Source organism: Felis catus, chromosome B1 (genome assembly GCF_018350175.1).
Source record: "Felis catus isolate Fca126 chromosome B1, F.catus_Fca126_mat1.0, whole genome shotgun sequence".
NCBI lineage: Eukaryota > Metazoa > Chordata > Mammalia > Carnivora > Felidae > Felis > Felis catus.
Genome location: NC_058371.1, coordinates 16,884,310 through 16,910,711, shown reverse-complemented (window position 1 = coordinate 16,910,711; position 26,402 = coordinate 16,884,310). Strand labels below are relative to the sequence as shown.

The window sequence follows — 26,402 nt, the reverse complement described above, 5'->3', positions numbered from 1 at the left end:
AAGTGTGCAGGTTTAATAATGGAGGGGCCTGGGATTGCACTCACAACCAGCTACTCAAGAAGGGGAACTGACTGGTCTCTAGCTGGTTCCTCAAAACTAGATGAAGACAATATTAAAATAAACACCACTATATTACATTAACGAAGTGGGAATAGAGGAAACTTTCTCAACATCATAAAAGCTATTATGAGAACCCCACAGCTAACATCATACTCAATGGTGAAAGACTGAAAGCTTTTACCTTAAGATCAGGAAAAGGACAAGAATGCCCACTTTTGCCACTTCTATTCAACATAGTATTTGAGGTTCTAGCCAGGACAATTTGGAAAGAAAAATAAACAAAAGGTATCCAAATAAGGATGGAAGAAGTGAAATAATCTCTGCTCACATATCCAAAGAATCCACACACACCTTAAAAAAAAAAAAAGCGTGTTACAACTAATAAACTAATTCAGCAAAGTTGTAGAGTCAACACACAAAAATCAGTTGTGTTTCCATACACTAAGAAGGAACAATCTGAAAAGATATTAAGAAAATAATTTGGGGCACCTGTGTGGCTCAGTCAGTTAAATGCCCAACTTTTGGTTTCTGCTCAGGCCATTATCTCATGGTTTGGGAGAAAGAGCCCTGCATTGGGCTCCACGCTGACAGCACAGAGCCTGTTTGGGATTCTCTCTCTCCCTCTCTGTCTGCCCCTCTCCAGCTTGCATCTCGCTCTCTCTCTCTCTCTCTCTCTCTCTCTCTCTCAAAACAAGCAAATGAGTTTTAAAAGAAAGAAAGAAAGAAAGAAAGAAAGAAAGAAAGAAAGAAAGAAAGAAAGAAAGAAAGAAAGAAAGATTCTATTTACAATACTACCCAAAACAATTTACAGATTCAATGTGTCCCTACCCAAATCCCAACTATCTTTTTTGTGGAAATAGAAAAACTCAGCCTAAAATTCATATGGAATCTCAAGCGATCCCAATAGCCAAATTAATCTTGAAAAAGAAGAAAGTTGGAAGATTCACACTTCCAGACTTAAAAACTTATCACAAAGTAATCAAAAGAGTGTGTTGATGGCAAAAAGACCGACACATAGACCAAAGAATTAGAATGGCCCAGAAATAAACATACATATAAACTCGCATATATATTCAACTGATTTTTGCAAAACTGCCAAGATCATTAAGTAGAGAAAGAACAGTTTCTGACAAACGGTGTTTGGAAGACTGGATATCCACATGCAAAAGAATAAAGTTGGACACTTATCTTACACCATATCCAAAAATTAACTCAAAATGGATTACACACCTAAACGTAAGAGCTAAAGTATAAAACTCTTAGAAGAAAATATAAAGGATAATCTTCATGGCTGGATTTGGCGTATGAATTCTTGCAAATGACACCAAACGCAAAGGCAACCAAAGGAAAAATAAGTAAATTAGAAGTATTTCAAATTAAAACCTTGGGCATTACAGAAAATTATCAAAGAGAGTAAAGAGGCAGCCCATAGGATGGGAGAAAATATTAAAAAATATTTAATAAGAGAGTAATATCCAGAATATGTAAAGAACTACAATTCAACCACAAGAAAAGAAACGAGAAATAGACAAAGAACTTGAATGGGTAATTTTCAACAGAAGATATATAAATGGCCAATGGGCACATGAAAAGATATTCAACATCATTATTAGGGAAGTGAAAATGAAACTCACAATATGATATCACTTCACATCCATTAGGATGACTACTATAAAAAATTTTATTTGAAAAAACAGACAGCAGTGTTAGTGAGAATGTGCAGATATTGGAACCCTTATGCATACATGATGAGAATGTAAAATGGTACAACTGCTCTGGAAAACAATATGGTGGTTTCTCAAAAAATTAAACACAGATTTATCATGTGATCTAGCAATTCCATTTCTAGATATATGCCCCAAAGAATTTAAAGTAGGGACTTGAATGAATACTTGTATATCCATGTTAATGGCAGCATTTAAAAATTTTTTCTCTAATGTGTATTTCTTTTTGAGGGAGAGACAGAGTGCAAGTAGGGGAGGGGCAGAGAGAGGAGGAGACACAGAATCTGAAACAGGCTTCAGGCTCTGAGCGGACAGCACAGAACCTGGTGCGGGGCTCGAACTTGGGAACAGTGAGATCATGACCTAGGCCGAAGACCAACGTTTACCTGACCGAGCCACCCAGGTGCCCCAATGGCAGCATTGTTGATGATAGCCCAAAAATGAAAACAACTCAGCTGTCCATTAACAGAAGAATAGATAAACAAGATGTGGTATATACATACAGCAAAGTATTATGAAGCCTCAAAAAGAAATTCTTGTTGGGAAGAGCACTGGGTGTTAAATTTAAGTGATGAATCACTAAATTCGACTCCTGAAACCAATACTACACTATATGTTAACTAACTTGAATTTAAACAAATAAAAAAAAAAGGAAATTCTGATACACGGTGCAACATGGATGACCCTTGAAAACATTATGCTCAGTGAAATAAGCCAGACCCGAAAGGAAAAATATTGCATGATTCCACTCATTCACTAGAAGAGTCAAAGGCATAGAGACAGGAAGTAGAATCGTGGTGACTAAGTGAAATAAGCCAGACCCGAAAGGAAAAATATTGCACGATTCCAGTCATTCACTAGAAGAGTCAAAGGCATAGAGACAGGAAGTAGAATCGTGGTGACTAGGGCCTGAGAAACAGGGGCGAAAGGGGAGTTAATTGATACAGAGTTTCAGTTTGAGATGATAAAACAGTGGTGATGGTTGCGCGAAAATTTGAATGTAATTAATGCTTCTAACTTGTATACTTAAAAATGGTTTAAAAAGTAAGTTTGATGTTATTTATATTTACCACAATTTTTTTAATTACGAAAAAACTTATCAAATAATGGTGCTTCATTCTGGGAATGATAATCATACAGTATTGATCAGAAAAGAGTTGAGGCCACATTATCAAATGTTTTAGGGTACAGTCTCTGAATATCCTTGTTAGTTACATTAGCTCATTTCGAAATTCACTTTGTAGAATATCATGTTTAGTTTTCTTCAATAATACTTATTGCAATAATAAATCTCTAATTTCCAAATGATAAAAATAGATTATCTTTCTGTCCCCAAATGTCTTTGAGTTCTAAAATATGATCCTGAACTACTGAGAAATACAGATGCAGTATTAGAAATTGTGTGAACTTGGGACCTAATCAAACTTAAATTCAAATCATGACTCAGACAATTACTAGCGATTTGACCTTTGGTAAATTACTTAATCTCTCTGAGCATGAATTTCTCCCTCTGTCAGGCGGGGACCATGTACCCCAATTGAAGAAATGCTGTGAGGATTAGAGATAATTAAAGTAAGTGTTTAACGTATAGAATGTACTCAAAAAATTATAACTGTTGCTTTTACTCTTAAGATAACTCAAGTAATTCTTATAAGAAAACTAGATGGACAGTACCGCTGAGCTCTGAACACTCAAAACAAACAAATTAAGTGTAGACAACAGCTTGTCTGCCTGTAAGAACTGCATCGGATTAACAATGGAGTATTTCTCAAGGAGTGACCATAGATCCAGTCTAGGAAAATAGTACCTGATTTTATCTGTAAAATCACCATCTGGTGGCACTCAGATACTGTTACATCCTGGTGCCCATATGTTCCGGGACACACTGCCTGCACATCAAAAGGGAAGATTGGCTGAAAAGAGATCATTGACAAAGAATTCATATGAAGATATGAGAGACTTAAGAATGCAGGCTCTAAAAATAAGGATATATTTTTAAAATTGTCATGGCTTGTTCAGTCTTTATCCAAAATTTATGCTACTTACCAAATTATATTCCCACCAAATAGTTCTTGAGAGGATAGTTAAACTTTGACAACTTCATCAGTGGAAAATTATATGTTGCTGTTTGATGATATCTTTTAAATGTGGAGGGAAGATGAGCTTTTTTTTCCCATATTCTTTTGGTTCATGTGTATTTCTTTTTTACTGAAGTGCCTGAATATGTCATTTTTCCAGTTTTCTACTGTTTTATGTTTTTTTCTTATTCCTTGTAAGAAATTTTTGAATACTATGAAAATGAAACTTTGGTCATATAAACTGCCATTTCTGTCTGGTCTGTTATTTGTCCTTTAAAATTTTTATGCATGTTGTTTTTAACCATGAAAAAAATTTAATAACATCACATTTTATTCATCTGCTTATAATGTCTGAGTTTTGTTTCTAGTTTAGAAAGTTTTTCCCAACCTATACCCTTTAATTTAATAAATCCATTTCAGGGCACTTGACTCATAAATACATTCTCCAAAATGAATTGAAAATTATGTTCAGAGGCACCTGGATGGCTCAGTCAATTAAGTGTGCATCTCTTGATTTTGGCTCAGGTCATGATCTCATCGTTCATGAGTTTGAGCCCTGTGTTGGGCTCTCTGCTGACAGCAGGAGCTGGTATTCTCTCTCTCGATATTCTCTTTCTCCCTCTCTCTCTGCCCCTTGCCCACTCTCTTGCTCTCTCTCTCTCTCACTCAAAGTAAATAAACATTTTTGAAAATTATGTTCAAAACTTTTATTCGTCAATAACATATGCTAATTCAATAAACAAAAACATGTGTAGTTTGAAAATTTTGGAAAGATTTTCAAGTTATATTGTTAAATGATATAATTAAATTACAAGACAATATACAGTATGACCCTATTTATGTAAAAAGTAAAACAAAGACTTAAACCTAAATCATATTCTTTTATATTCTTAGGAAAGGTCTAGAAAGTTACATAAAATGTGTGAACAGGGGTTACTTCCAAAAAGTTGGACTGGAAAACTCCAGGTATGTGTGGGAAGGAGGAGTTAATTTTTGTAGTAAACTCTTCTATGTTGTTTGAATTTGTATCTTGCCCATGTGCCATTTTTATAATAAAGAATGAATATTAAGATGTATACATTTTTTTAATAATTTTTTATTACGTTTCTTTATTTTTGAGAGGAAGAGAGAGACAGAGTGTGAGTGGGGGAGGGGCAGAGAGAGAGGGAGACATAGAATCAGACGCAGGCTCCAGGCTCTGAGCTGTCAGCACAGAGCCCGACGCGGGGCTCGAACTCACGAACTGTGAGATCATGACCTGAGCTGAAGTCGGACGCTTAACCGACTGAGCCACCCAGGCGCCCCAAGATGTATACATTTTGAAGAAACAACAGTAGAGCAGAGAGTCTCTGAATCTCGCTGAATCATCACATTAAAAACAGAGCAACTAGACATAAAAACTAAAATGTGTGGACAACATCAAAAATAAAATTAGTTGGTAAAGTATCCCCAGGAACTCCAAAATGTCAGAGAGTGAGGACAAGCTATCAACAGTCATACGACCAGCATCATATCAGCATCTGTGCATAAAAAATTAGAGGGATGTGGTATTTGACAAGCTTAAGTGTAAGAAAACACCAAAACAGTTAACAGGTGTTCAATGGAAGGCATCGGAGGTGAATATGAGACCAGCATTTCAAACTGCAGAAGACTCTGATGAAGCCAATAGTTGGTGAGTAGAAAAGGTCAGCCGCAAAGTCTGAAGAGGCTGAGAAACTTTACAACTAAGAACTCTCAAAACTGACCAGACAGGGCTCAAGTCCAGAACAGGTCCTCACACTGAAGAGAAGTTACTAGAAGTGGAGCCAAAACAGAGATGAAGAAAGGAGAAGGTCAAGATAATAGTGAAGAAGGAGAGCAGACACAGGAAATCTCAAAAAACAAAGCCCTGAGTTTTTAAACCCAACATGAAAACAACAGAAGATAAAGCACTGTGAGTTTAGAAAGACTTTCCAGAACAAAGTTTCCTTACGAAAAAAGTTCAGGAAAATGAATTACACTTAAAACTGAGCAACAACAGCAACAACAGAATACTTGCATTAAATCTTATCCAAAGTTTTACGAAAAAAAAAAATTGTAAGGAAAGTATACCATTCCTAGAGAAAATGAGAACTTGCCAGAAAAGATTCCCATAAGGAAAATCAAAACTGCAAACTACTATGATAAAATTTGTCATAAGACAGGAAAATAACAGCAAGATGTGATAGAACAATTAACCAGAAGTAGAAAACTTAGAAATAAAGTGACAAAGCCCAGGAAAGAATTAGAATTGAAATAAAAATATCCCTTCAGCAATGAAATTTAAACTTGAAGGAACAAAAGAGCAAGTGATAATGCCTTAAGAGAATAGAAGGTAAAAGAACAATTAAAAAAAATTAAAGATATGAAGAAAGACACCAAAAAAATTCAAGAGAAAACAACAGTTGTTAAAGACAGGAAAACAATATCAGCATTTAAATAAGCAGAATTCCTGAAGGAGAAAAAAGATCAAGTACTGAAGCAATTCAAGAAAGGTATTTCTGAAAGGAAAAAACCATAATTCGAAACCATGTAATAAAAGCCCCACACACCCAGGAATATTGATATGGAAGAACCAAAGTCAATGCTTATTCTAGAAAAACTAGTGGACTTTAGGGGCCCCTGGATGGCTCAGTTGGTTAAGCTTCCAACTTGGGCTCAGGTCATGATCTCATGGTTCATGAGTTTGAGCCCCGCATTGGACTATCTGCTGTCAGCATGGAGCCTGCTTCAGATCTTCTGTTCCCTTCTCTCTCTCTGCCCCTCTTCTGCTCATGTTCTCTCTCTGTCTCAAAAAAAAAAAAACATTATTTTTAAAAAGGAAAAACTAGTGGACTTTAAAGACAAAGAAAAAACTTCTGTACCTAGACAAAAAGCACAGGAAACTTACAAGAGAAAGATCACTATCTGCAAAGTTTCATGCCAAAAAAAATGGGCTGACATCTTTAAGATATTCAAGGAAAAACATGTGAGCCAAAACTTTTTTGCCCATGAAAATATCAAATATAAAAGACACTAGTTATTATCAGCATGCCAAAGCTTTGGGAATGTTGTTCACATGACCCTTCCTAAAGAAACTATCAAAGAATGAACTTCAGACAACCCACTATGACTAGAAATAATCATCAACATATAGGCTAGTGAAGACCATTAAATATACAACTACTATAGAAATAATACTAACTGAAAATTAAAAGGGGAAGAATACAGTTTGCAATGTTCTAACAATGTAGATATAGTACAGTTATTTTTAAAAATGAGATAATAGAACATTTCTATTAAAAGTTTTAATTGTTTTCTATAATCATATTCACAATGGTAGTATTAGTTCAATATTTTGAAACTGTGTCTATTTGTAGATAAAGTGAGATGAAGCATACAAGTAATTATTGAATATTCCAATTTGATCTTCTCCCGTACCCTTGAAAACTGGCATCTTCTTATAGAAGAAAGAAGATACAGATGTAATATGGAAGGGTTAAGTAAAAATAGGTAGTTCTGAACATGGATTGGGAATATTAGTACAAATTCTGTCTAGTGAGAGACATAGTCCATATTATTAGTACTAGGTTGTGATTGATACACTATTTCCCACTGAAAGAAACAACAGTACAAGAACTGGGACATCTTATCATTCCTTATAGCAAGGAAGCCATCAAAGACTACTGGATCATGAAATTTATATGGAATTCCTTTTCTCTCATCATATTTCAGCAAATTATTTTATTTGGCTGAATGTAGCTAAATGAATGAATTCTGTAAAAGTGTATTGATTTCCAACAAGTATAAAAAAGAAATTGTTTGATACGCATATGCTGCTTACTCATATCTCCTGTGTCTCCACTTCTCATCACTCTTTCCCTCAACCAGTTCAGAATAACCAGCAGTTTTAGAGTTGAAATGGTCTCTTTTCCCCATATTTTTAATTCTCTCTCAAGATATGGATGGGTTCTTTTGGGACTTTATGCAGTACAGGAAAACAGTATTCTAAAGTGAAGTTGTGTTCCCAGATGGATTCCCAACAGCCTATCAGAAAGCTACACGGGAATCTACTCCCGAAACCAAGAGCACACTGTATACGCTGTACGTTAGCCAACTTGACGATAAGTTACGTTAAAAAAAAGCTATATATTTACATTACTAATTGAGCCATAATTGTTCATTCCAGTGTATTTTTAATGTAAGTACCGCTTTCAGCATAATTTAATTAGAAATCTGAGCCTCAAATACCTAATTTATAACTTAACTTTTATAATACAATGCACCCAAAATTTGGGCAAGTCCCAATTTGGGAGCACTGGTTGTTCCTAATTCCACCCCAGATGGATACCTGGTATAACTTACAAGTGACAAGAAAACACTCATGATAATCATGGTCTCTTTTCAAAATGAAAAATTCAGATAGACAAAATAAGTGTTATCATTGTTGGTAAGTGTATTTTAATATATTGCTTCAAGCTTCCTCAGGAAGAATAAATAGCTATGTCAGGTCATAATTTGTCATGGTCTGCCTGAGTAGCAAGTTAATAGGAAAGAGCCTGGGGAGAGGACAGAGCAAGTAGGTAAGGCTCTTCTGCTCTCTCATTCCTACCTCCACCTCCAAACCCCTGCATCTAGCTTCCCTAGAATCTGTAGGTTAACAGTCAGGAATGACGACTTATAAGACACCAACCATCAGCACCATCTTCGGTTACAAAACTCAAGGAATATTTTTGCATTGGTAGTATGTATTACCACTTCCATATTTCTAAGCATACAAGCATAGCTCTTTGTTTAAATCACCGTTATCTCTGTTTTTATGGAAAACCTCAGATCAATATAAGATGGTGGCAGAAGTAGAGAAGACAAACGGCAAATTGTCCTTCTTTATTTCCATCCAACAGGGTCTAAGAGTGTCAACAGCATAGGAAGGGGGCTGTCCTGAGCCTCTGTGTACCAAAAGGAGAACGGAGTTTTCAAAGTTTTCCCTTTTTTCACATCTGATCACCAAATGTAAAAGTTGTAAGGTCATGGTGACCTCTAAAATTACATGTGGTAGACACTCATATACATATATACCCATATGTTCATATTCAGAATACTGTGTATACTATATAATGTGGGTTAATGCATATCAAGAATTATTGGAAATTCTAATTGTATCATCCTCTATATCCCTGAGAACTAAAACCTTGTTGTGAAAGGAAGAGGATACCCATACACTATGAAAGAGTTAAGTAAAACTATGTCATCCTAAATTTGGATTGGGAATGTTGGTATGACTTCTGTGTGCTTCTATGCATCTGCTTCACATATGGTAAGTGCTATCATAGGTCTGCATAGTGTTTATGTTTTAAGGAAAGACTTTCAGTTGAAACCTTGAAAAAAATTAATTGCTCCTCAGAATAAATTTAACAATCAAACTCATAATTCTCTTTAGAAAGACCTCTCCTCTCTTTTACCTTTGAGTTTAGTCCTTCAGATGCTATTAGTGACATTGTAAACTCTATAGCCAATTCAAACAAATCAACTTCCATGTAGAATATTCATTAAGACTCTTTATACTGACCATTTCCCAACATTTCAAACATACCGAAAAGTTGAAAAAAACTGTAAAACACTCATACCATTTTACTGCATTTGCTTTATTACGCAATTATCCAGGTAGCCATCCCTTTATTAATCTATCTTATGTTTTGATGCATTCCAAAGTAAGTTTTGAACATCAGTACACTTCACCCCTAAAATCTTCAGAAGACATATCATTAATTAGAGTTCAATATTTGCCTACAAATTTTTTAGATATTTGCATATAAGGAAATGCACAAATCTTATATTTATCACTCCATCAATATGAATGAATGCAAACCCCTATCAAAATATAGAACATTATTGCTTTAACCCCAGAAAGTTCTCTCTTCCTTATTTCCAGTTGATCTCTGCCCTATATTCCTGTTTTAGAAGCAACTACTGTTTTGTTTTCTGTTCACCATAGATAAGTTTTTCTGTTTCTAGAATTTCAAATAGGTGGAATGTGGGGGATAAGCTTAGGAATCCCCCGGGCTTACACAAGTGGGTTAACAAGGCATAAAGAAATACAAAGCCAGGGGCACCTGGGTGGCTCAGTAGGTTGAGTGTCCGGCTTTGGCTCAAGTCATGATCTCACAGTTTGTGGGTTTGAGTCCTGCATCGGGCTCTGTGCTGACGGCTCAGAGCCTGGAGCCTGCTTTGAATTCTGTGTTTCCCTCTCTCTCTGCTCCTCCTCCACTCATGCTCTGTCTCTCTCTTTCAAGAACAAATAAAAACATTAAAAAAATAATAAAAAAAAAAAGAAATACAAAGCCATAAAATGCTTACACCTGAGTTTGAGAAAACCAGATTGGCACCCCAAGAATAGGGGGTGCAAAGGCACCCTGAGATAGGGAGGTACAAAGGTGCCAGGAATAGGGAGGCTCAAAGGCACCCCAAAAATAGAGAGGGGGTGCAGAGCCCCCAGAATAGAGAGGGAGAGGCAAAACCCTAAAATAGGAATGGTGCAAAGGTGCCCAATGCATAGGTATATAACATAAACAAGATTAGACATTCAGGGTGGAAGCACCCCCAATTTAGTACTATGGCAGAAAGCTGCTTTCACAGGAGGATAGGGCCAGGTTAGGTAAATTGGTGAATTGGACTATGGACCACTGTGCTTCAGGCAAAGCTGCCCAGAGTGGAGATGGTTAACAAAAGAAAAGGTGCCTTATTAACCCTGAGGTTATCCCCCTACTTGCCTCATCCCCTAGGCCGGCAAAGATAAACAGAGGTGCTGCCTCATGTCTGCTGTAAACAACCTTCCTCCTGACAGCCTGGCACCTGGACTTTGTTTCATATTGACCCAAAACCCAAACACTGTATATCTTCAAAACCCTCCTTTTCCCTCACATCCCCAAGTTAATGTTCACAGTTTCTTTGTCTCTTTGTGCACACCCATGACGTTTGCAAGCCTTCTGATCTGAATAAATAGGGGGCAAGGACCCTTATTCAGGGCTCTTATCTCTTCCTGGACATTAGCCATCTCTCGTTTTTCATCCTGTGTCCCGCTCTCTTGCTAGACAAGAGAGAACTTTAGACCCAGAGTCTACGACAGTGGGATTATGCATTACATGGTTTCTTTCACTTAACATAATGTTTTTTTAAGATTCATTCATGTTACTGTGTGTGCCACTGGCTTGGTTTTTGTATTATTATTACTGAATGGTGTTTCTTTGGATGAATTCTGCTGTTTTTCCATTTTTCTGTTGATAGTCACTTGTCTTATTTCAAGGTGTTGCCTATTAGAAATAAAATTTATAAACATTCTTGGTTAAGGCATTTTGCCGCCTAGGTTTTCGTTTTTCTTATGTAAATATCCAGGATTGAAATTGCTGGTAAGTATATACCTTTAATTTTATAAGGACATGTCAGGCCATTTGCCAAAGCAGTCTTAATATTTTACACTCCCACCAAAAATGTACGAGTTCCAAATGCTCTCTACTAATTGTGCAATGGCATCTCATGGTGGCTTTAATTTGTATTTCTCTGATCACTAATGTTATTGAGTACTTTTTCATAGGACAATAAGCATGTCTTCTTTTATGAAATGTCTGTCCAAATACTTTCTTCATTTTAAAGAGTGGGTTATTTCTCTTTTCTCTCTGGCTGGCTTATGTGGTATTTGTGGCTGGTCCTCCCATACCTCTTGTACCAGCACTCTGCTGGGGAGAGACTCCTTTGCTCTGACCTCTTGCATAGGCATCCTGTGAAGGTACTTCAACGAAGCACCTTCTGGACTTCAGCTGGCCTAGTGTTAGCCTCCGGCAGTAATCACTGTGCCAATCAGAAGCTTCCTGGAAAGGGAGCCATTGTGCTCTATCTCTTGTTGTACTTTCAGCTTTTGAATGTACAAATTTATATCCAGCCAGATCCCTAGAACTCTCCCTCATATAAATTCTGTAGTAGTAAAGAAATAAAACCTTTGTTTTCATGCCAATTTGAATTTACCAATGACATCATGTTTGAAGTATGACAAAAATCAACTACAAAGTCTGAGCAGAGGTAGGTGATAACTCTTAAATTTCCCCCACAAAATCATTTTACTATCAAGCTTGACTACTTTAGAAATAAAACACACTTTAGTCTTGAATCAGACTATGCTGATTTCAGCACAGCACCAAAAATGCTACCTTGGTCTAACATCCCTTCATGTCCATTCATAGAGAAAATGTTTCTATTTTGTCCCAGACTTGTAGAGTTTGATGACCCAGAGAATTATGGAATGGTTTCGTGCTTGTATAGAACAGAATTCTTCTTAGCAGGAACTTAACTAATTTTAGGGCAGTTTACAGAGTTCTTGTGAAAAAAAATTGCAACTTGAAGGAACATTTTCCTCCAGTTTTTGGCTTATGTTTTAGAAAGCTCTTGACATGGCCTTGCAGGAAGCACAAGACTCTTAGGAATTGGTTTATTTCCTAAACCAAGAGAAGACTTGACAATCCTCCCTTTCATCAAGACTGCAAATCTACTGTTGCTTAATTAAGTCACTGAGCCAAGATTTCTGCAGAAAAGACTGTCATTTGTACAGTACTTGCTTCTCACATGATAAACGTGTTGATAATTTTACATCTTCATATTATGAGCTGATAAGATGGAGACAGCTGCACCTTGGCACTTGGAAATGCTATATGAACTTGAAGTTCTTTTCCCTTGCCTTAGAATTTGGGTGCATTCCAAGTCTCAAATGATCTTTTCATCCATGTTGCACCTTTGGCAACATCAAACGGTTATTTCTGTATATAGTTCAAAACTTATCTATTGAAAATGATAGGAAACAGATTAAGGTCACAAACGAAGAGGGAGTCCAGCTTTTAGACTGATGGCTGGTCATGAATTTAAAGCATTTCTGATGGCAGGAGGCAGCATGGAACAGCAAGAAAAACCAGGGTTCTGTCATCAGAAAGACGGGTTCACATCATTTTTCTGTCCTTCAATGACTATGTGTGACCTTGAGGGGCCTCAATTTCCACATCTGAATAATTATCATAGGGATACCTACCTTAGAGGACTATTGTGAGAATTGAATGAAAAACACACACACAACTGGCTTATTGTTAACATTCAACTAATGGTTATTACTGTTACTAGTATTTTTCAGTGATCATGTAACTTTCCTATTTAATACATTTTATGAATATGCTTATTATAATCAAAAAGCCTTATGAGAGTGTATTTTGCTTATTCATTTATTTTTACCAGATATGGTTATATAGATATGATATGCTATGTCCCCTCCATCCTTCCCTTCGTCCCTTCTTTCCCTCCTTCCTTCTAGAATTGCACATGAACCTCTATAGTCTATGATGTAATTGACAAAAGAGCTGATGTCAAAGTTACATTCTCGGCTATGTTTATTCATGTTGTACCGGGAGATAGAGTTGTGTCCTAAATCTGAACTTCCAAGTCAGTAATTGAGTGATAATTATTGCCTCGCCTTAGATTTAGGCATTCCTTGGAGACCATTGAGAAAATTCATTTGTTGCCGGGAATGCATACCCTTCTGCCTTGGAACACTTAGCAGGGTTAAGCAACAGAAGAGGCTCTTCTTCCCTTGGTGCTCATTAAATTTCCTGTTACGTGACACTGCAGTTCTTTCAGGTTGTGAGAGGTGTCAAGGAGCATGTCATATCAAGACACAACACTAGATACAGCAAAAAGACCAATTTTTGCTCATTTATGTCCTGAAATTCTAAACCTCAGCAAAATAAAATTTTGCTTTAAAATCAGGTGACGGAATAGGCTGCTCAGAGATTAGTTAGACACTTGACTTTGCTCATTGCTCCTGCCTTTCCTATGTTTGGTCTTCTCCTGTCCCTTGTTTGGGCCTGCAGCACAGCTAGAGAATTGGGCTCTCTCGTAGCAGTAGAAAAGGGAAGGGTTTTCCCACTGGGTATCTAGGTGTAGGTAAAGATGCATGGACCCAATTTTCCTGTCTTTGCAAACATAAGGGAATGGCATCAGTGTTTGTCACATCCACATGTTATGCTGCTTACCTTCTAGATTCTGGAAGGCTGGTATGTTGGGTTTGAGCCCAACCTCTGTCCTCAGAGTCCTTCCCCACACCCTCATCCAGTCGAGCTCAACAGTGTGACTACCTGTATGTATAACAGCCATGCCACCCACCCATAATTTCCCCAGCCTTCCCCATAACATGTCTCCCTTTTCTAAATCTTCATCTCTCTTGGCTACATCCCTGCCAAGAAGACTGCAACTTTTCATCAGTTTCCTCCTGTGTACAATAAACCAATTGAATCAGATTATATATAGTACAGCCACTTTCCCAATTTAAAGAGTTTACAAGTCTTGGCCAAGACCAGTTTACTCATTTGTTCTTCTTCCCCACTTCTGTTCTCTGTATTTCATCTCTTGCACAGCACGACCTTCCACAGTTTATTCTAAATAAGCACTTGTTCAGTCACTGAGTGAATTGATAAGTGAATGAATGACCAGCTTTCTTGACCTCATCCACGTATCTCCTATTTCCTTTCCTATTCTCTTTCCCACAACACCCCCTACCTCCCATTCTATTTACCTGTTTTTATCATTCAATCGTCCTTCGTTGGTAATTGGATTTAGGGTCCTTGTTTAAATTCCTCCCTTTCAAAGTTCATTCATTCATTGTAGTCTTTTCTGTTGCTTTCCAATTGCTTCCCTGCTGTGTCATTTTAATTGCTTTGTATTTTGTGTTCTACATTTCTTCCAGCTTACATGCATTAGATTCCAGCTCCCTAAAATAGAGATATTTACTGAAATGGCAGATTTGGATTCGCTGCAGCTTACAAATGAAATTTGAATCCGAGCAGTAAGATTTTACAAAATTAAAACTGAATTGAAGAAAAAAGGAAAACCGAATTGGTTACATAAATAGCTGGTGAGTATCAGGTAATATAAAAAATAAGTTTGTGTTAATTCTTTGGAGGATAGTCAAAAGTCTTCAATGCAAAGAAAAATACTTACAGAGTTGAGAATGGTCACTCATGCCCACTGGGGCAAGTCCCAGTCTTTACCAACAGATAACTGACTTTCTTTAATGCATAGAACACAATTCTGTACCTATTTTCCATTATTTAGATTAAATGTCAAAAGCAAAATTTTCCCCAGTACGTGCCAACCCTCTAAAATAACCGTTGAATGTGTACAAAAGCATATTTACACTTTACATTTGAAATGAAAAATGACTGAGATCTTGAGAGGCAATTATATATTTAAGAATATTTATCAGAATGTTGACGTATATAAAAATAAGTTTTTTAACACCATAAAGCATTTCTTAACAATTTAATTGTAATTGTAATCACATGTGTAGGGGTTCAGGATGAAGTGCCCCAAGATGTATTACTTTGGCATGTGGATTATTTTAAACTAAAAACAATCAAGGACCAGAGGAAACATTGACCTTCACCCTACCTACCTAAAAAAAATTTAGATACAGGACCTGCTCCAGAAAGGGAACTATCATCATAGAGAACTATAGTATAATATGATCTAGGTGTGACAGACAGGGAGGAACCCAGCAAAGTCTGCTACAATTTATGTGTACGTTCTTTTGTTTCTACATGGTCCGGCAAATATTTGTTTACCAAACACTTACTCTTTTTTATCTTCTTGTGAACTCTTTTCCTTCCTTTTGAAGTCCCAGATTCCTACCCTCTTCTTAGTTTCAGGACGACATATATACCTCATTTTGCCTGTCTTTGGTATCTTTCATATTTCTATGAATTTTCCATAAATATGCAATGAAATTTGATTTCTCCTTTTAATTTGTCTTATGCCAATTTAATTCTTACACCAGCCAGAAGAATTTTAAATCATATAGGGACATTTTTCTTCCCCAACACACAAATGGGTAGATGCTGAAGTGAGGAAAAATAGTTAGAAATATTTTTTTTTCAAAGTATCATCATAAATCTTTAGAAGTATTTTTCTATTTTTGGGGGTGAGAAGTTAAACTTAATGTGCCATAATGTTACAGTAAGGGGACTAGGAATCCATACATGTATCAAGAATTATCTGTACAATGAACATGTAATAACTCCTACATGTATGTACCAATCATTATTACATAGATAGATACTGTATTAATGAATAAAATAAAATTTGTTTAAAAGGAATGACAGGTTTTTGGGATTTTTGTTTTCTACTTGCTTGTTCAAGTAGAAACAATATCATTGGCTTTCTTCACCAAGTATTTATGTTCTTTAAAAAGTACTAGAAGCTTCCATCCTGGGAAGATGGTGGCATAGGACGCTGGGCTCACCTCGTCCTGCTGATCGCTTAGATTCCACCCACATTGGCCTAAATAACCCAGAAAACTAGCAGAACGGACTCACCAGAGCCAAGCGTAGACAGGAGGCCCATGGAAGAGGGTAGGAAGGGCAGAGAGGCAGTGCATGCTACAAGGACTGGTGGGAGGGAGCCGGGACGGTGGAGGGGCAGCCCGCCTGGCAAGGCAGAGCCTCTGAAGTCTGGCTTGCAAAAGCAGAGGGGCTGTACTCTGTGAGTTCTGACAGCCAGGGGGACTTAACATCTGGAATGTTAAAAGTCAACAGCTCTGCTCTCGGATAGCAGGGAGGGCAAGAGGACACTGGGAGGGAGAGTTGTTGAGCTCCGGAAGACAGAGCTCAGCTCAGTGGGGGAACAACAGGGCTGGTAAATGCCATCTACCTCTCCTATCCCCCAGCCAAAATTCCAAAGGGAACTAGTTCCCATCACTGAACTTGCTTGTACCGTGCAAATGCCCAATGCTGTGCTTCTGTGGATCCATCCCTCCAGCGGGCCTGCCTCCTTCCCGGTGCTGCAGGGCCCTTCCCACAGGGGACCACCAGGGGCAAAGCTAGCTAAGTCTGCCCCTCCCACCCCTGTGCACCTTGCAGATCCACCCCAGCTAATACACCAGATCCCATCAAAGCAGGACCACAAGCCTGGCAGTGTGCAAGTAACCCAGACAGGGGCCACACCACTCCACAGTGAGTACTGCCCCTGGGAGGGGGGAAGATAAGGTACACACCAGTCTGACTGTGGCCCCAGCGGTGGGGTGGGGGCAGACATCAGGTCTGACTGTGGCCCTGCCCACCAACACAAGTTACTCGGGACAGCACAGGGGAAGTACCCTGCAGTTGTGAGCCACCATAGGGACTACCCAAAATGACGAAATGGAAGAATTTGCCTCAAAATAATCCAGGAAATAGCAACAGTTAACGAATTGATCAAAAACGATTTAAGCCATAAAACAGAACAAGAATTTAGAATAATAGTCATAAAATTAATCACTGGGCTTGAAAAAAGCATAGAGGATAGCAGAGAATCTATTGCTACAGAGACCAAGGGACTAAGAAATAGTCATGAGGAGCTAAAAAAATGCTGTAAGTGAGGTGCAAAATAAAGTGGAGGCAGCCATAGCACAGATTGAAGAGGCAGAAGAGAGAATAGGTGAAGCAGAAGATAAAATTATGGAAAAAAGAGGAAGTTGAGGAAAAGAGAGATAAAAAAATCCAGGAGTATGAGGGGAGAATTAGATAACTAAGTGATGCAATCAAACAGAACAATATATGCATCATAGAAATTCCAGAAGAAGAAGAAGAGAGAGAGAAGGGGGTTGAAGGTGTACTTGAACAAATCATAGCTGAGAACTTCCCTGATCTGGGGAAGGAAAAAGGAATTGACATCCAAGAGGTAGAGAGAACTCCTTTCAGATGTAACTTGAATCAATCTTCTGCACAACATATCATAGTGAAACTGGCAAAATACAAGGATAAAGAGAAAATTCTGAAAGCAGCTAGGGATAAACAGGCTCTAACTTACAAAGGTAGACACATAAGAGTAGTGGCATAACTATCTACTGAAACTTAGCAGGCCAGAAAGGAACTGCAGGAAATCTTCAATGTGATGAACAGAAAAAATATGCAACTGAGAATCCTTTATCCAGCAAGTCTGTCATTCAGAATAGGAGAGATAAAGGTCTTCCCAAACAAGCGAAAACTGAAGGAATTCATCACCACTAAACCAGCCCTACAAGAGATCCTAAGAGGGATTCTGTGAGTGAAATGCTGCAAGGACCACAAAGTACCAGAGACATCACTACAAGCATGAAACCTACAGACATCACAATGACTCTAAACCCATATCTTTCTATAATAACACTGAGTGTAAATGGACTAAACGCTCCAGCCAAAAGACAGGGTATCAGAATGGATAAAAACAACAACAACAACAACGAGACCCATCTATTTGCTGTCTACAAGAGACTCATTTTAGACCTGAGGACACCTTCAGATTGAAAGTGAGGGGATGGAGAACTATCTATCATGCTACTGGAAGTCAAAAGAAAGCTGGAGTAGCCATGCTTATATCAGACAAACTAGACTTTAAATTAAAGGCTGTAACAAGAGATGAACAAGGGCATTATATAATAATTACAGGGTCTATCCATCAGGAAGAGCTAACAATTATAAATGTTTATGTGCCGAATATGGGAGCCCCCAAATATATAAAACAATTAATCACAAACATAAGCAACCTTATTGATAAGAATATGGTAATTGAAGGGGACATTTAAACCCCACTTACAACAATGGATAGATCATCTAGACACAGGATCAATAAAGAAACAAGGGCCCTGAATGACACATTGGATCAGATGGACTTGACAGATATATTTAGAACTCTGCATCCCAAAGCAACAGAATATACTTTCTTCTTGAGTGCACATGGAACATTCTCCAAGATAGATCACATACTGGGTCACAAAACAGCCCTTCGTAAGTATAAAAGAATTGAGATCATACCATGCACACTTTCAGACCACAATGCTATGAAGCTTGAAATCAACCACAGGAAAAAGTCTGGAAAACCTCCAAAAGCATGGAGGCTAAAGAACAGATTACTAAAGAATGAATGGGTCAACCAGGTAATTAGAGAAGAAATTAAAAAAGATATGGAAACAAACGAAAATGAAAATACAACAATCCAAACGCTTTGGGATGCAGCGAAGGCAGTCCTGAGAGGAAAATACGTTGCAATCCAGGCCTATCTCAAGAAACAAGAAAAATCCCAAATATAAAATGTACCAGCACACCTAAAGGAAACAGAAGCAGAACAGCAAAGACATCCCAAACCCAGCAGAAAAAGAGAAATAATAAAGATCAGAGCAAAAATAAACAATATAGAATCTAAAAAAACTGTAGAGCAGATCAACGAAACCAAGAGTTGGTTTTTTGAAAAAATAAACAAAATTGACAAACCTCTAGCCAGGCTTCTCAAAAAGAAAAGGGAGAGGACCTAAATAGACAAAATCATGAATGAAAATGGAATTATTACATCCAATCCCTCAGAAATACAAGCAATTATCAGGGAATACTATGAATAATTATATGCCAACAAACTGGACAACCTGGAAGAAATGGACAAATTCCTAAGCACCCACATACTTCCAAAACAGAAAATGTGAACAGACCCATAACTAGTGAAGAAATTGAATCAGTTATCAAATATCTCCCACCAAATAAGAGTCCAGGACTAGATGGCTTCCCTGGGGAATTCTACCAGACATTTACAGCAGAGATAATACCTATCCTTCTCAAGCTATTCCAAAAAATAGAAAGGGAAGCGAAACTTCCAGACTCATTCTATGAAGCCAGCATTACTGTGATTCCTAAACCAGACAGATACCCAGCAAAAAAAGAAAACTACAGGCCAATATCCGTGATGAATATGGATGCAAAAATTCTCAACAAGATACTAGCAAATCAAATTCAACAGCATATAAAAAGAATTATTCACCATGATCGAGTGGGATTCATTCCTGGGCTGTAGGGCTAGTTCAATATTTGCAAATCAATCGATGTGACACATCACATTAATAAAAGAAAAGAACCATATGATCCTGTCAATAAATGCAGAAAAAGCATTTGACAAAATTCAGCATCCTTTCTTAATAAAAACCCTCGAGAAAGTCAGGATAGAAGGAACATATTTAAACATAATAAAAGCCATTTATGAAAAGCCCACAGCTAATATCATCCTTAATGGGGAAAAACTGAGAGCTTTCCCCCTGAGATCAGGAACATGACAGGGACATCCACTCTCACTGCTGTTGTTTAACATAGTGTTGGAAGCGCTAACATCAGCAATCAGGCAACAAAAGGAAATCAAAGGCATCAAAATTGGCAAAGATGAAGTCAAGCTTTCACTTTTTGCAGATGACATGATATTATACATGGGAAACCCGATAGACTCCACCAAAAGACTGCTAGAACTGATACATGAATTCAGCAAAGTCACGGGATACAAAATTAATGTACAGAAATCAGTTGCATTCTTATACAATAATAATGAAGCAACAGAAAGACAAATAAAGAAACTGATCCCATTGACAATTGCACCAAGAATCATAAAATACCTAGGAATAAACCTAACCAAAGATGTAAAAGATCTGTATGCTGAAAACTATAGAAAGCTTATTAAGGGGTGCCTGGGTGGCTCAGTCGATTAAGCGTCTGACTTCAGCTCAGGTAATGATCTCACAGTCCTTGTGTTCAAGCCCTGCATCGGGTTCTGTGCTGACAGCTCAGAGCCTGGAGCCTGCTTTGGATTCTGTCTCCCTCTCTCTGACTGAATAAATAAAAATTAAAAAAAAAAAAAAAGAAAGAAAGTTTATGAAGGAAATTGAAGAAGATATAAAGAAATGGAGAAACATTCTGTGCTCATGGATTGGAAGAATAAATATTGTTCAAATGTCAATACTACCCAAAACTATCTACACATTCAATGCAATCCCAATCAAAATTATACCAGCATTCTTCTCGAAGCTAGAACAAGCAATCCTAAAATGTGTATGGAACCACAGACGACCCTAAACAGCCAAAATAATATTGATGTGATGCAGGAGGCATCACAATCCCAGACTTAAGCCTCTACTACAAAGCTGTAATCGTCAAGACAGCATGGTATTGGCACAAAAACAGACCCACAGACCAATGGAATAGAATAGAGACTCCAGAATTAGACCCACAAAAGTATGGCCAACCAATCTTTGACAAAGCAGGAAAGAATATCCAGTGGAAAAAAGACAGCCTCTTTAACAAATGGTGCTGGGAGAACTGGACAGCAACATGCAGAAGAATGAAACTAGACCACTTTCTTACGCCATTCACAAAAATAAACTCAAAATGGATAAAGGACCTGAATGTGAGACAGGAAACCATCAAAACCCTAGAGGAGAAAGCAGGAAAAAAACTCTCTGACCTCAGCCACAGTAATTTCTTACTCAACACAACTCCAAAGTCAAGGGAATTAAAAGCAAAAATGAACTATTGGGACCTCATCAAGATAAAAAGCTTCTGCACTGCAAAGGAAACAATCAACAAAACTAAAAGGCAACCGACAGAATGGGAAAAGTTATTTGCAAATGACATTATCAGACAAAGGGCTAGTATCCAAAACCTATAAAGAACTCACCAAACTCCACACTTGAAAAACAAATAATCCAGTGAAGAAATGGGCAGAAGACATGAATAGACACTTTTCTAAGGAAGACATCCAGATGGCCAACAGACACATGAAAAGGTGCTCAACGTCACTCCTCATCAGGGAAACACAAATCAAAACCACACTGAGATACCACCTCATGCCAGTGAGAGTGGCTAAAATGAACAAATCAGGAGACTATAGATGCTAGTGAGGATGTGGAGAAACAAGAACCCTCTTGCACTGTTGGTGGGAATGCAAACTGGTGCAGCCTCTTTGGAAAACAGTGCGGAGGTTCCTCAAAAAATTAAAAATAGATCTACCCTATGACCCGGCAATACCACTGCTAGGAATTTACCTAAGGGATACAGGAGTGCTGATGCATAGGGGCACTTGTACCCCAATGTTTATAGCAGCACTCTCAACAATAGCCAAATTATGGAAAGAGCCTAAATGTCCATCAAGTGATGAATGGATAAAGACACTGTGGTTTATATACACAATGTAATACTACTTGGCAAAGAGAAAGAATGAAATACGGCCTTTTGTAGCAACGTGGATGGAACTGGAGAGTGTGATGCTAAGTGAAATAAGTCATACAGAGAAAGACAGATACCATATGTTTTCACTCTTAGGTGGATCCTAAGAAACTTAACAGAAGACCATGGGGGAGGGGAAGGAAAAAAAGTTAGGGAGGGAGGCAAACCCTAAGAGACTCTTAAAAGCTGAGAACAAACTGAGGGTTGATGGGGGGTGGGAGGGAGGGGAGGGTGGATGATGGGCATTGAGGAGGGCACCTGTTGGGATGAGTACAGGGTGTTGTATGGAAACCAATTTGACATTAAATTTCACATTACAGAAAAAAGTACTAGAAGCTTTCCTTTGGATGGTTGCTTGATTTCCCTCAGAGTACATTAACTGCCTTTTTGAATTTCTTGTTCTTGTTTCTTGAGCATCTCCTAGTCCTTGTAGGAGGCTGTGAGTCACAGCAAAGAAGTCAGGTATGAATAGATTGCTGATATTTCTACTGGTTAACAGAAGACTGGGGGTTCTCGAAGGAGAGAAACTGAAGTCGATCGGATGCTCTTCCGAAGTGAAGTCATTTTAGATCATGGCTGGAAATAACTCAGGATGCTGACCTGACCTGGGCTTGACAAGAGTTCAGATAGATAAAAAAAAAAAAAAAAAAAAAAAAAAAAAAAACCTCTGCTCCTTCTTGAGGATAATGGGTAAGGGAGAAACGGATACACCCAGTATCTTTTTTTTTTTTTTTTTAAGTTTACTGCCTCAGTGCCTTGTAGCAAGAGCAGGAAAAAAGGACTTTGTCATCAATATGACTTCAGGTGTCATTTTTTTCAAAGGTCCCCCTTTGCCTCCCACAGGACTAGTCCATCATCAAAACAGACATGCAGTCACTGGCTGAGTTTAACTATGTGACTGGGCAGCAAATTAATTCGCACTGCATTCAGATATGTAAAGAAAAGGTAGCTTCTCAATTTCTCTAGACCTGATCACATCTCGCTCCTGAGCGTCAGCCTGCTGGAGTTCGTGGTGGGGTGGGACTGTAAGTCAAGATTTCGTTCAACCTGATTTATTAATTTAAAACCCCCATCTTCAGCGCATGCTCCGTTTCCCGGATTTCCTCTTTCTCTTCTTCTTCCCAAGCTCTCCCAACACAAAGGGAACAGACACAGCCTTTTGCTCTCCTCCCTTAAAGTTCCTCACATCCGTTACATCCTCCCCGTCTGGATCAGAAGGGATCTCCAGACCATGCCCTCCTAGGTGCAAGGTAACTTCACTGCCGTAGTAGAAACACTGTGATCTCAGATATCCAAGGTGGGTTTTCTATACGCTTAAGAGATTCGGCAAGTTCTCTTTCTCTCTCTCTCCATTTCTCAAATATCTCTCTCTCTCTCTCTCTCTCTCTCTCTCTCTCGCTCTCTCTCTCTCTCTCTCTCTCTCACACACACACACACACACACACACACACACACACACACTTGCTTGTTTTCTCTTTCTCACGCTCTCCTCTCCAAAGTCTGGCCTTTGGTCTTACTGTCTTCCTGCTGACAGCAATAAAAATCACATTTGCATATTAAGGCATTATAGCTGCAATAGAATGCACTTTTCCCTTGAATCCCTTCACTTCCATGGCTGGGGTGCCCAGGCATTAAGATTTACTGGAAATGGATACATCTGAGAAGAAATACATCAGAAAATACATTTCAAAATACATTGCGCTCATTGGGAACCATCCCCAGAAGGAAGGGACAGGAGTGCAAGGAACTTTCTTTTCACCGTCCTTCCCGTCTATCATGTCATCACATTTCGTCGGAGGAAAAAATTAGTCCAAGGGCTGTGAAGGTGGCTAAGTCATGCAGCTTTAAGAGGGCAGATCATAAGGAAGAGTTTCCTCTGGAAAAAGAAAACTCACGCAGAAAGCTGCGTATCTGTTTGCTTGCTCGTTGCTGATTTGCCTTTGAAATATGGAAGTCTGACAAAGTAATCACTTGAAAGGAGAGTGTCTCCATGCCAAGTTCAGGCTTCTCCAGCAGCACCAGACCACTTCCTGTTCTCCCGGGTAGCCAGATAAGAACAAATGGGCCTCCTCTTTATTCTCCAATAGAAGCCCTACGTGGCCGGGACCAGGCTCCTGGCCTCATTATGTCCGGGTGGGGCTGGGAGGCCCTGTAGGTGCGACTGACCTTGACTTGATCCTTTCCTAGGAAAGGAAAAGTGAAGGCAGAAAGGGGTTCCTGAACTAAGCAGTAGGTGACACCAAAAGAACTGGGAAGTTGAATGCACACACAGAGCCCTACGTTCTTGTCACACTGAAACGGAGAAAAACGCCCCAGCTCTCGGACACCCACATACCTTCCCTTCTTGCTAATCTTCCTTCCTGGCTACTATTCAATAGCTGAATCCTTTCTCAGGCTTTTAGCCAGCTTTAAGCTTGTAGAAAGAGGATGAAAAAAGGGCACTCTAAGACCCTGGATTTTTTTTTTTCTCCTCAATGAATCGATTTGAAAGGCTAGCTGGCACACCTTCCAGAAACGTGTATAAACGCCTAATGGAGAGATCCCGTGTAGCTGCTGCACGGCTGTCCAGGCATTCCCAATCGTGCTTCAGGCTGATGGCCTGCCCTGTAGGGGAGTGACCTATCAGCGACACGTTTTCCCACCTGCAGCGCGGCTTGAAGCAGCTCAATATTTCCTTTCTATTTCCTGGGGAGTGGGGGTGGGGGGGTGGGAAGGACATACATGTTGATAGAGCCATGATCAAAACTGCCGCATTTAAAGTGAGGTCATGAGGGCACACATCATCTCAGTCTCCTTACTGCACTTCCTTCCCCGGGAGGATGTCGGAGAGGGGAAGGTAAAGTTGTGCGTGTAAGTATTTTTCCGTGGAAGGCGGCATCCTTGTTTTTTTTTTTTGGGGGGGGGGGTTGTTCCATTCTCAAAGAGTCTGCCGATTTGTTCAACAACATTTACTGAGTGTCAGGTATATGCCAGGCATTGTAACTGACAGTGAGGATATCACAAAGAACAGGGTGGACAGGATCCTGCACGAATGGGCCTTATAAGTTTGTTTATTTTAAAAGAGAGAGCGCGCAAGTGGGGGAGGGGCAGAGAGAGGGAGAGCCAGAATCCAAAACTGGCTCTGGGCGGGCAGCTCAAAGCCTGATGCGGGGCTCGAACTCACAACCCTTGAGATCGTGGCCTGAGCCAAGATCAAGAGTAGGATGCTTAACCGACTGAGCCACCCAGGCGCCCCCACCAATGGACTTTACAAACGAACGGGGTGGAGGGACACCTTAAGCAAATAAAAATAAATACACAACCATGTGCATTTTGCTTTCTTCCGAAGGTTCTGGCACCATGAAGGAAATGAAGAGGGTGATGTGATGGTACCTAGCTGGGTGGTAGGTGCAGCAGATATTGGATTGGCTTTTCCAGCTCCTGTCCGGTCCCACCTAAAGATTCCCTTCCTGAACTGGAGGCAGGCTGCCTGCTTACACTGCAGAGGCAGGAAAGTCAAAAAGGTTGTTTGTTTGTTTTTTAACTGAACTGACCTTTCTAAGACTCCCTTGCACTTGGGGGTCTGACCGCGGCCCAATGTGAGACAGGTGGAGGAGATGGACAGCACCAGGCAGTGCACATGCACGAGGAGGTGAGCTTAGGGGCCAGTCTGCTGGGAGAAGCACTAGCATCATCCAGTGCTTGGCCAGAAGCTCCCTGCCTGACCTCCAGGGCTGTAGGTGTAGCTGTGGCCGAGAGATGGCCACAGGGACACACGTGTTGTGTGTCGGGTCTCCGAGCTGCTGCTCCAGACTGCACAGCTTCCAGGGGCGCTGGGCAGGACAGTTTCCGGCCCCTTTCCCTGTGGCAACGTACCTTCCTATGCATCCAGTGCGGGATCCCCCGGTGCAGGCGCAGAGCTGGGTCTTTTCCAGCCTCTCCTCCAAGGGTGACAGATGTGCTTCTCCTCCACCCCCAGCGGCAGGGCACCTTTGTCAGGGACCCTTTCCTGCTCTGCTGCGAATAAACCTTCTCAAGCGCACGCAGAGGAAAACTGGGGGGAGAGCAGTGCGTGCGTGAGTGCGTGAGTGCGTGAGTGCGTGCGTGCGTGAGTGCGTGCGTGCGTGCGTGCGTGCAGGCCCCTTCTCCTGGCGTCTGAGCCTCCCAGGCGTTCCAAGTGATCTCACCTGCCTGCCCTCAGCCTGTAACGATTCCTTCACATTCTAGCCCTTTTCTTCCCACCTGCTTTTCCGGCGGCCCCATCCTCACAGTTTTGCAGATCACCGGGCCTTTCCCCGTTGTTAGGGTGGCAGTGACATCTCCTTTGGAGCTATCCACGCCTTAAGCAAAAGCAGAATTCTCTTTCTGGTTATAGAGCTTCAACATTGGGGGGGGAGGGGGGGTCTGGAGTTTGGGTTGTTCCCCGGAAGGTGATCAAAGCACCTTCGCTGCTAAAAGCTTCAGATGTGAAACATTTGCTAATTCCCTGG

General features: G+C 39.6%; 1 protein-coding gene across 2 annotated transcripts in view; it reads right to left on the bottom strand.

Annotated features, from left to right (window-relative positions):
- The window catches only part of TLR3 (toll like receptor 3), a 108,939-nt gene extending 82,942 nt beyond the window's left edge, over positions 1-25,997 (bottom strand). Inside the window, exons 1-2 of one of the 2 annotated variants that reach the window (XM_045055116.1) lie at positions 25,789-25,997; positions 3,592-3,697 (exon numbers count right to left, since the gene is read on the bottom strand). The gene's annotated coding sequence lies outside the window, so the exon portion shown is untranslated. The remainder of the gene's footprint in view (positions 1-3,591; positions 3,698-25,788) is intronic. The other variant, XM_023252208.2, reaches the window with a different exon arrangement.
- Between the last annotated feature and the right edge of the window lie 405 nt (positions 25,998-26,402).